The 12,535-nt window shown below is 39.6% G+C and overlaps 1 protein-coding gene across 2 annotated transcripts in view; it reads right to left on the bottom strand.

Annotated features, from left to right (window-relative positions):
- The window catches only part of Adgrg2 (adhesion G protein-coupled receptor G2), a 107,562-nt gene that overhangs the window by 61,639 nt on the left and 33,388 nt on the right, over positions 1-12,535 (bottom strand). For both annotated transcript variants that reach the window (XM_021153148.1, XM_021153150.1), the window contains exon 2: positions 5,420-5,464. The gene's annotated coding sequence lies outside the window, so the exon portion shown is untranslated. The remainder of the gene's footprint in view (positions 1-5,419; positions 5,465-12,535) is intronic.

The following is a 12,535-nucleotide window of genomic DNA, read 5'->3' as shown; positions in this document are numbered from 1 at the left end:
GAAGAGAGCCAGAAGGCCAAAATAGGCTTAATACAAGTCAACAAAGAGAGGAGAGGGAAATTCAATATTTGGACTAAGAGTCCAAACTTGCAGAAAAATACTAATGCAGATTCAAGAAGCCCACAGAATTGCTATTATAATAAGCAAATAAAAAGAGATCTATACCTAGCCACCTCATAATGAAAGTGGAGAAAACAAGGTTAAAAGAAAAAGCCTTGACAATAACGTGAGAAAATAAGGTCATTCCATTTCAAAGGAGCAACTGTTACATTGGCAACTCTCTTCTCAGAAGCAGCCAGACAGTGCAATATTGCCTGCAATGTGTGAAGGGATCATTTTATTCCCACTGAAAATACCTTTTATGAATGGGAACAAAATGAAGACATTTTCAAATAGACCAAAACGGTTTTTCTGTTTCTTTGTTTGCTTTCCACCAAAAAGGAGTCCTCACTTACAATCAACCTTAAAATACATATTCAGGAAGAAGACATTAGACTCGAGATGCAAGAAGGAACAAAAACAGCTAAAGAAGGTGGTTAGTATACATTCCTAAGATATGGGCATGAGAACACACAAGTGTAATCTCAGCACTGGGGAGGTGGAGGGAGGAGAATCGGCAGTTCAAGGTCATCCTTGGCTACATGGTGACCTAGTGAGCTTAGGTCTTTCCTAGGCTTTATGGGACCCTGTCTCAAAAAAATACACCCCCATTAAAAACCCATATGGTGTGTGTGTGTGTGGTGTGTGTGTGTGTGTGTGTGTGTGTGTGTGTTGTGTGTGTGTATGTGTGTGTGTGTATGTAACTTATTTTCAGTACTGGGGATATATATGTATAGATATGTATGTATGTATGTATGTATGTATGTATCTACCATATGTATAAGATACATGAAATTATGTAGAGACAAAAAATAAAAATTTAAAATTAATTAAAGTCTTCAAAGGACCTCACATTCATCTTAGAGGAGGCTAAAGTTACTACTTATCTTTAAATATGGAAAAGTTGAATTGATATGTTGCATGTTTTGGGGATGGGTACTAGGTCTTGCTATGTTGGCTAGACTGGTCATGAGCTCCTGGGATCAAATGATCATCACGCGTCAGTCTCCCAAGTAGCTATAATTAGAGAGAACATGCTCAACTCTCAATGCATTACAGTAACTATATAAGTTATTAAAGAATAGAAAAGGCAGGGGCTAGGGGGTCCACTTCAGTGATAGAATAGAATTCAGTTCCCTGTACAGTGATGGCAGGAAAGGAGACCGGGGCAGGGAAACTGGAAATGATACATCAAGCTTCCTAAATAGGAAAGAGGGAAAAAATGTTGTTTAAAATAGTCAATTTGAAAGTCAAACAAAGGGGGGAAAGAAACTTAGATGGAAAAATAATAGGCTTCACTGATTCATTATATATAAATGAACAAAACAATTCCATTAAAGGGCAAGCATATATACCTTAAAACAACAACAACAACAACAAAACCATAACCCAACCTCCAGCTCTGTGCTACTACCAAAGCACAACTAGAACTTGTTAATGAAAGCCTGAGAGTGAAAGGATGGGAACAATCTACGCCAACAGTGGTCCAAAGGAAAGTAAGGCTAGGGATACATCAGGGGAGAAGCGTTTGCTTAGTGTGTATGAGACTTTGGCTTCAATCCCCAGTACTGACAATACACGATGATTTTGCCAAACATGGTGGTCTAGGCCTGAATTCCCAGCCACTGAGAAGTAGAAGCAGGACGATCACAAGCTCAACTTCGAGGCTAGTCTGGGATATATGAAACACGGTCTTGGAAAAATAAAGAAATAAATATTATATTTATATTGATATCAAAAAAATTATACTTTAAAACAAAAACATCACTTTATAAACAAGACAGTTCCTTCCCAATTTAACCTGATCAATAATATAAACACTGTGTATCAAAACATGGGGTATAGTTGAGGATAGAGCCGCACAGATATTTTAGATATGCATAAGGTTTAAAGTGAATAAACTAAGTCTACAAAGTGAGCGCCAGGACAGCCAGAGCTATAAAGAGAAACCCTGTCTCGAAAAACCAAAAAACAAAAAAACAAAAAAACAAAAAAAAAACAAAAAAAAGTTGGAAAATAACAATATGAACCCTAAGAAGAAAGTAATGATAAAATAAAAGCATAAAATGATGATTAAGGAAAAAAGCAGCAAGTAAAGAATGAATAAGGTCAAGCTATTTTCTGAGAAGACAACGCTGGTAAAATTGAGAGCCAGGGTATAAGGAAAGGGAGATGGAAGGAACAACTAACCAAGAGAGCCAGACAGCAGGATCATGCCAATGCTATGGGCACAAAAGAGATAAAAGGATCTCAAAGACAATTTTATTCAATAGTTTAAAAGGATCTACACAAAATGGAGAAATTCCTGGTGGGGGCAGGGAGAACAAGAACCATTAAATCCAAAGAAGATGTACAACTATTAAAAGATCTCAAAAATCCTCCCACAAAGAAAATTTTATTTAAGATACAAAAATTTTAGTCTCACAAAAATTCAAAGAGGCAAAACAAAAAAGTAGAGCATATCTTAACTCATTTTCACAGCATCAAGGGAAAGTGTTCTTGTTTTTGCCTCATGTGTACACACATGCATACATCCATGCATGTGTGCACGCGCGCGCGCGCACACACACACACACACACACACACACACACACACACACACACCAGTAATTGACAGAATTCTCCATTACAGAAATGCATAACAACAATCATAAATCTTATAAATTGAAGTAGTCAGAATAAATATAGAACAAAAGAATTTTGGCACCAAATTTCTTTTTCAAAGATAGAGACAACTAGGAACCAAAGCCAATATTTCTGTAGTCAAAGAAACACCACATAGTCTAAAAGAAAAAAATGGAATTGATTGCATACAGATGACAGAAGCTGGGTTAACTGCTTAGTGCTGTGAGTGTGGCTCTGGAATGGCAGCTTTGTGTAATATTTACCATGACACATATTCAAGCCAGGGTGTATGTGAAGGTTTCACATCCCTGGGAGCAAATGGAACGAAAATGATTTGTTTAGTCTACACAGTAGAAAATTATGTTCTTAATAAGCCTTAAGAGCTTTCTGGAGCAGAAAAAAGAAACTTGTATTTTTAAAAAGTGAATTGATACAAGACTGCAAAATTGGAAGTCTATTATGCACAGCAAACATATACTCAAAAACTGGGGAGAAATTGATTGATTTTCAGCTCCCTTGCATACTTCCACATTTCCCCACCACACATCTGAGTGTCCATTTGAAGTACTCGAGGTAAGGGGAAAACCCACTTCATCTCTCTCCTCTCACCCTTCAGGGTCTTCCCCCAAGTCCATAGTGCATATGTTCAACATGCACAAACCACCAACCATGGAGCTAAGAGAGCATGCTTGGTTGAGCAAACCGTACCACGCAAGCTCTACCTCCTACAAGCATGACCTTGAGCTGTTCATTAAGCTCTGTAAACCTTATAGCTGAAGAAATGAAAGTGATAATAAGGCCAGCGTCATAGGGTTCTATAGGAATTAGATGAAGTCATATATTAAACATCTGTACAGAGTCAAAGCCTTAGCTGCGATTATAAGTTTACAATGTATTCCAATGCTGAGTTTGAACATATTTTTGGAATAATTTCTTGCATTTGTCCATCTAGTTTTCATATATTTTCTGAGGTTCTCTTATATGCAGGATTCCATGCTAGGAGCTCTTGATTTTTTTCAATAAATAAGACATATTTGTCTCGCCCTTGAGAGTTTATAGCTACTACTTACTTTCAGTAGCTATTGGTGTTGTCAGATAAGGGGATGTTTTTTAAACCTGGTAAACTTAAAAGACACTTTCTCTTCATGGCTGATGAGGCTCAGGTTGACTTAAAGCAACAAAAAATAAAACACTAGAAAACAGTATGGTCTTCTATTGAGAATTGGATATCACCTCACCCCCATCCCTACAGCAGCCACTCATAAAAGACGTTTAAATAGATTTGGTACAGAATCCATTGCTACAAAATAATTCTATGACCATATAGAGGAAAGAAATGGCAGAGGAAAGTGTGGTGGTTTTAAACTGTCAATTTGACACAATCTAGAGCCACTTGGGAAGAGAGTGGGAATGAGGGATCATTCAGATCAGGTTAGTCTGTAGGAGGGTGTGTTGATTGTGTTAATTGAGATGAGAGGACTGTTCCACCTTGGGTGGCACCATGCCCTAGGTAGGGAATCCTGAACTCGATAAAAGTAGAGAAAATGAGCAGGACTTATCACAACAACAGAAATGAAACTAGAACAGAAACTGTATAAATGCATCCTTTTGGACATTGACCTGCATTGGGGCTGGAAGTGGGAGTTAGTCAGAATACTTGGCATGGATGCTTCATGATATCATACTGTAGAGGAAGATGGATTCTTGGGAAAGTCAATGCCCCCCTTCCCAAACCAATATTCTGGTCCCTTTTTGCTCTTGTTATCATACCATGTCAACTTCTGCTTACATATCTACTAGCTGTATAACCCTATTGGATGCTTAAACCTTATTTCTAACATTAACTTATTAGTGTCTATTTTAATTTATATGCATTATTTATTTTGTAAATCACCATAGGACTATTCTAGTTTAAATTGTTATAACAAATATTTATATTATTCATACAATGTTGACAATTCATATCAAGTAAACCCCAGAAACAAGCACTATTTGAGTCTCAAAAGAAAGGAAAAGTGATAGTACTGGGACAAAGCAGAACACTTGCTTCATACACACATGGCCCCAGGATGTGACCCCAAGTACTGCGAAAGGAAAGGAAGGGGCAGAAAGGAAAGGATGAAAGTCAGTAGTGGCTTCACGGTTTGTCTAGAAGGAAGTTAAGCAGAAATCTGTTTGGGAAGTACTCTGAAAGTTGCATGTACACAGTACTTCAGGCAACCAGGGAAACACATCATCACCTATTTCAAAACACGACAACAGTGTTAGAGCCAGGGAAGCCAGAGCAAGGAGCAAGGCAGGGGAATCAGCTAGACAACAGTACCAAAACACCTCTGTAGGTAATTAGGTTTCTTCTTCAGCTTACATTACACCATGTCATGTCAAAGTCTATTCCCGCTCCACAATGCCCCACCCCCTCGAAAGCCTAGTCAAAAACAACTGGCTTTTGTTACCAAGGTTACCAAGAAGAAAGGTTCAACAAGGGCCTTTCTGTAAGAAAAAGAAAATGTCTGAAGAAAAGAGAGCTCCAAGGGGAAGTAAAGAGTTACAAACCAAACACACAGGAAAATACGAGGTTGTGATGAAAATGGGGATCTGGAGTGAAGAAGGTGGTGAAATATGGAAGGGAAGAAAACCAAGCCAAATATGTTCATTGTTTCTTTCAATACTATGAGGGAGAATTATCCTGACTCACCTGACAGGAAGTTCAGAGGAAATAGGGAGGAAACTCCGTGCGCATCTGAAAATGAAAACCAGAACAGATAATTAGACCAATGCAAAGTGGATCTTCAGGCTGCCAGAAGGCATCAATACTGCACAGCAAGGCTGCATCTTGACAATGGAGTTACAAAAGAAATGAACAAGGCAGACACTGCTACCACCAGGGAACAAATTATAAATGGCAGGAACAACCCAAAAGCCAGTTTGGGGCGGGAGGTGACCTCATCCGTGTATGTATTACCACACAGCCTAAATCAGCATTAGTTGCATTATAGGTATGCTGGGTGGTATAAAGGTTAGTGCTGATTGTCAAGGTGACAGTATATGGAAGGAAGGCAAGCTTCTTAGCACATCTGTGAGGAGTTACTTTGATCGAGTTAGCCTCTAGCTGTGCCAGGAAGGGATTATCTTGATTAGGTTAAATCATGTGAGAAGATCCATGTTAAAAAAAAATGGGTGGCATTATTCACAGGGATTGGTTCCTAGACTGTATAAAAGGGAGGGAGCTGCTGAGATTGAACACTAGTCACTCTGTCTCTTTCTGACTACGGATGCCATGTAAGCAGGTGCTTCAAGCTCCTGATGCCTGCACTTCACTGTCACAGTGGACTGGATCCTTCCTTGCACTGTGAGCCAAAATGAACAGTTCCTTCCTTAGGTTGTTTTTGTCAGGGTATTTTCCCAGCCCAACAGGAAAAAAAAATGCCATAAAGATGGTGAGGTGATCAGGGTAGATCTGGAGTGGGGCAGACTCTTCTACACACAATACTGGTTATGTATCACTTCATATTCTGTTACCTTTTTTTTTTTCTGAAGAAAAAGATATTTCTAAAGGCAAAGACAAATTATTTTCTCTAAGAAGGTTGAGGGTAAATGACTATTGACTGACTAATACATTTGGCCCTGCGCTGAAAAGGGGAGATGGGGTTATTCACTACAGCACAACTGAGAGGAAGACAGAAGTATGCTAGAGAGAAGAAGCAGGGTAGCTACTTAAAGCAGAGAGCATTGCTGAGTCCCTGGTTTGTATCCTTTAGAATATTCCACCGCACTGTACTCTGGTACCACTTACTACCTCAAAGATGGCAGTCACTTACACTAATTGTGTCATCTCACGTGAAATAGAAACATGACAACTTTTGAAATCAAGGTATTCAATAAAGAAACAATCCACCATGTCCTCTTGGAGCCAACTGATCTACTTCTGTCTTTTGTCAACTCAGTGCTAGGATAGATATTGATGTTCAAGGAGGATTCCAGGATATGGATGCAAAGAAGAAATAAGTGACCACAGTGAGATCCTATTGATCATAGTAAGTTCTTTAAGAAGAAAATTGCATATATCAATGAATTAAAACCCAACATGCCCAATCCTCAATTAAGCAATGTTTTAAAAAGACAAGAAAAAAGTCCAAACATGTTGTTCTGGCCTAGGACGAATGGATTACAAACCACATCTCACTGCTTAATATGGAATGCATATATGATTGGCACCAAAAACATTAGCATAATCAAATGGAAACAAATTAATTGTGAGTTGAAAGTGGAAATCGTTTTATTAAACATTTATAAAACTTATTTTCTACATAGGGATTTCAAATAATATTTTGATGTTACTCCACGATTCAAGCACACTGTGTCTTCAGAAACCTTATTGACAAATGCAACAGAGCCCACTTAATTATTCCTGGTAATACAGCTGGGTAATGAACAACATGAGGCTCTGCTTGCTCCTTTGGAACATTTTTAGGTAGAAAAGTAGAGCAAACAACAATGACATTTGTTTTTCCCAATAGATGAAAAACCATGCTAATAATACCCAAAGCTGGAGAGCACGTGGCAATATACTCACTTGCGTACACCGCTGCTGGGAATAAAATCTTAGAGAGATTTTGACTTTTCAATTGTATATTCTTTATTTTTTAGATTTTATTTTACTCATAATTGTTTTTTAAATTAAAATCCTTTCTTCCCTCAAAGTCCTTCCATGTACTTCACAAAGAACTACAGGCAACTAAAGAACTGCGGAGAGAGGTTGAATTATTCTCGTCCAGGAATGAACACCATATCTGGTTATCTAATTCTAGTAGTCAGAGCTGAAATCATATACATACAAGCAACACTGGATGAACTAAGTGGGTTGTACTTAAATATCTGTGCATTTATACATATGCAATAATTTATTTTGAAGATTTTACCTTAAAACACTAAAAAAATGCAGAGATTCTAAATTCAGAGGCATACTGACATCCACAGATACATCAAGAAAAACACCGTTCTTCCAGCCTTGTGTGAGGTGAGGGAGGAATTCTCACTATCCCAGGAGGTGAATATATAAATGATAGCACAGCTACACTATCCAATATGATTCAGTGGACAAATGTACAGTTGACTTAGATGGCCCAACATTATAAAGACTGCCATTACATATAAGTCAAGTGAAAAAACAAGCTCTTCACACACACACACACACACACACACGTTAAGAAATAATCCAAGCTGTATATGTGTATGTTAACTTGTATAATGACATGGATCAGCGAATATAGAAAAATCATAAAAAGAAAACCCACCAAGTCTTTCACAGACAGGACTGCTACATGGAGGGTGAAAGCAACCTAAAGTCGATAGAACACAGCAATGACTTCATGTCTTATTTATACAAGTAAGCCTGTTCCTTTTAGTAAAGAAAACTGAATAGTGAGGATTAAACAGAGCTCAGAAAGGACGCTCTAGGATGGGATTGATGAGAGGGAACGCCATCAGCTTTTCTTCTCATTGTCACCGTCCCTCCTACTTTGGAGCACTGAAGGCTTCTGATCTCAGACACAAGAAACCTACTTTCTCTCCCAGAAAGTAGGAATTCACATGAGCAAATCCCTGATAATGATAGCAAAAGAGATGCTGTGAACTTTGCCTGATGGACACTGAAGCCAAAACTTAACTTAAAAGCTGCCCATCCTCCTGTCTGCGGATCCCAATTTACCTTGATGGACACCACACTCCCATAAGCCCTCATCTCACAGAGCTACTAAACAGGAAGAAGAATCCCATCCACACCAGCAATTCAGTAACAAAACACAGTGGCTGCCAATGTTTGAAGCACTTACATCATTAAAAGAAAAGGGCAAGTCACAAAAGAAGCCCTATCAACTTATGTAAGACATGGCACAGAATAGAGAAGTTTCTCGGAGAAGAACAGCTAACTCACCAATTGCTAGGATTAACTGAAACCTCCCATAGTTGCAGAGTACCCCAAAGCATGACATCAGGAGTTTGGGGATGTATCCAATTTCCTCTATTTATCAGGCTGGCTAAAACCCAGGCTAAAGTCGGTGTAACAAGAAAGAAAATAAAGGCAAGCAGCCTCTACAAATGGTTTGAGTGGGAGGAAATCTCTCTTTGAGTGTATCTAGGACCCTGCTCCAGAGCAGAAGAAGGTCTTCAGGGAGTTTGCCTCCAAAACTCAGAAGTCTTGTCCTGGTTAGCTGGTACTTGGGCTATGCATCTTGAGGGTACTTAGTAACCCAGTGGGGGTAAAGTGCACAGGTGACAACAGCCTTGGGCAGCTATTTTACTATGCTCTGAAGCAATGTGACCCTGGTCAAAGAACAAAACAAAACGGTGACATGCAGCATACTGAAAGGCCCGGTGCTTCCTCGAATGTAATGATTAATTAGTGACCCAGACTGAGAGTCAGAGATTGGCTCACAATCCCTGACAATGACATTAACAGCATGGGAGAAAGGAGCAGAGGGCCCTGGCAGTTAGGAATGGGGCCAGAAATAAATGAAAAAAACTTTCCTCACACAGACAGGGGAAACAACTAACATGAATGGTGATGATGGGGACGGTGGGGTCTAGTGGACATGTCTAGGACGAGGCCGTACTTTAAGTTGGTTTATACCGTCATTGAGGAACACAAATCATTCCAGATTAGAACCTTGTGGTCACACTCTTTATATTCCAATCCTTCTCTACAAGACCTTGTCTCAACAGACTGTCTTGTTTGGTTCTGAATACAGCCCATTCGAAAAATATTAAATGTGAGTTGGCTTTTGAAATGTCTAAATATAATTTATTCAATAAATATACACCAAAATGCCTACATGTATGTTTTAAGCAGACTGTACCATATCCAAGGCCCCCTGGCTAGTGCCACTAATGATGACTGAATCCAGCATCCTATGACCTGTAAGTGCCATATGAACTAGCTACAGGCAGCAGCAAGAGCACTGAAGAAAGGTCCCTTAATCCAGAATAAGGAAATGGATCCAGGCAAACTACCTCTGAAGGGTAATGATCAGACTACCTCTCAGATAATGTACAGCTCTCTCCATGTAAGGACACAGAAAAGATCATTCTAAAGAGAGGAAATAGCTTAAACTGAGACACAGGGCCAAACTACTTAGAAAGGGAAGAAAAGTGTCACTGTTAAATGGTAGAAGAGACCTAGAGAGTTACTGGACCTATCTTCTGGGCCATCTCAAAAGATGACCTCTTAGCCCATGGGGAAAGTGTGAGAGCTAAGATGGAATGGTCCAGCCTGGAAGCAGCTAGTAGACGTAGCAGTTTCAACTGCTGCCACTATGGTATTTTTCTGCAACCCTGAGAGCATTCTTTCCTCCCTGGCTTTCTCCCTCTTTCTCTTGCCCCTTCCATCCTCCTTTGTCCTATATTTTCTCTCTTTTTATTTCCCTTTCCTTCCCTAGCTTGTAGCTGACCAGGTGTATTCTAATGAATGGAATATGGCTGGCTACTTCTGCCCAAGCTAGAAAAAAGGGATAAAAAGTACAAGATAAAAGCTGAGGGTGCCATGCAGTGAGAGTCCTTAGAATGAAGAGTCCCTGGTAATGTCCAGCACTAAAGAGAGAAGTGGAAGGGAAAGCACAAAATAAGAGAAGGGAGGAGGAGGAGGAAAAGGGAGGGGTAGGGAGGGAGGGCCTGGGGAAGAAGGGAGGGGAGAGAAGGCTGGGTGTTTAGTTCAGTCGGGAAAGTACTTGTCCAGCATTCAAGAAGCCCTGAGTTTGCTACCCAGCACCACAGCATAAAAGAGGGCATGATGGTGGATACCTGTAACCCTGCCTGCCATTCAAGAGGTGAAATCAGTAGCATCAAGAGTTCAAGGCCATCTTTAGCTCTATTAACTAGTTTAAGGTCAGCCTGTTCTACATAGGACCCTGTCTTAAGGGAGGGAGAGAAGGAATGAAAAAGAAAATAAAAGTCACAAGGTAAGATGCTCACTTCCAAATGACTCCCTGACCTTTGGTCCTATTGTCCTGGATGAGGCAATTGTTCCCTTGCTACAACAAGATAGCACTGAGAAATGCTAAAATAAAAATGCTCATTTCAAAACAGGTCATGATTCACTTTTGTATATAAGCAATTGTCATCTTATAGGTAAACACATCTACAATGATTTACCAGTTAGCCATTTCACAAAAATATAACCTTACACTTTCACACACAAAAAGACATACTGATTTCATAAATGCAAGTCTCGCATTCAGCTGTAGCCATATAAAATTAGCTTCAAATGAACTTTCTTTCATTTACATGAAAACATCTCACCAGGAATGTAGACAAATACCTGTAATCAACCCTGATTGTTATGACTGGCACGTCCTAATTAACTGCAAGCTTCTCTTTCCACTAGAAAACAATGAGCACTTTCCTCTAAATTTAAACTGTGTTTTGATGCTTTATTTTCAGTAATGAGAGGAGATAGGACTGCACAATACACAGTTGAGAAATGAAGAACCAATTGGACACATAGAATAGACCCTAAAAATAAAACCAAGAAGACCACACATATGAATGCTTTTTTTTTTTTACCATCTTTTGGTCTATTTTTTAACATAAGTTGAAATGAAGGTCAGTTCATTAAAATTCTATTTCCAAATATATTTGCCATGTGATATGCACTAAGCTCTTGACTGTGCCTTAATTCAATTGTAGCGGGTAGAAGATGGGGAAACACTCAGAAAGTTTTATTGTTCCCGCTGGGAATGAGTAAGGAGTTATGTTATCATTTGGCCCTAATTTGAAAGATAAAACTATGGAAGGTAGGGCACTATCTTTTTTAAAGTTCAACATGAAAACTTCAAACTGAACCTTACTATTGCTGTGTCTTTGCTAGCAAAAAAAGGGGGGTTAATTATCCCTACTTTGGTAGACTGCAAAACATCTGTTCTTCATGTGCAAGTATGCCTGATTATTTATAAAGTAACTCTACAGATCCTCCTATCAAAATGTGGAGTCTGTCTGTCCATTCCTTAAGCATGTGCTGACCTTGTCCTTGCTTTGTCCCATGGGTCCATTCAAGTGGGATGCAAACAGAAGCATGGAAACAAGCCTAAGCTAGTCTGCCAGATGATGAAAGCCACATGCTGGGTCACTCCAGTGCTCCAGCAGCCAGCTAACCCCCAGGAACACTCATTCTCATTCAGCTAATTTACAGTTGACTGCAGATGCATAAGTGGCCCCAACTGTGACCAGCAGAAGGACTGTCCCACTGAACTCAGCCAAAAGTGTGTGTTCCAAAGCTGAACTGACAAAATGGCCATTACTGGAACCTGTCAAGTTTGAACTTGTTATGGCTTGAATAGGAAATACACACCCACACAAATGTTCTATATGTGACCCCTAGCTTGTGGCATTATTTTGGGAAACTGTGAAACTTCTAGGTGACTGTCTGGAAGAAGTGAGTGATGGGAAAAGGAGGACAGGCTTTGGGTGTTGTATCCCAAGCCTACTTACGAGACCAGTCTATCTACTTCCTGTTCTGCCTAGATGTGAGAAGTTGAGACATTTCAGCTGTACACACTCACTACCAAGGAGCCACCAATTGCCATCCTTTCCACACCATTATAGGAGTGTCCTCTCAAACTGTAAGGCAAAATAAAGCCTTCCTCCCTTAAGTCACATCTTGCCAAGTATTTGGCCATAAGAATGAGAAATGTACTGACACTCGCCAGCTACCCACAACACCCGCCACAGGATCTTAAGACTTCTGGTGAGTGGAACACAGCTTCTGCTCCAATCCAATTGCGCACTGGACCTGAGACTGCATTAGTTAGGGAAGCAGAAA

This window comes from Mus caroli, chromosome X (genome assembly GCF_900094665.2).
Source record: "Mus caroli chromosome X, CAROLI_EIJ_v1.1, whole genome shotgun sequence".
Taxonomy (NCBI): Eukaryota; Metazoa; Chordata; class Mammalia; order Rodentia; family Muridae; genus Mus; species Mus caroli.
Note: the sequence above shows the minus strand (reverse complement) of the source record. Positions and strands in the feature narration are given on the sequence as shown.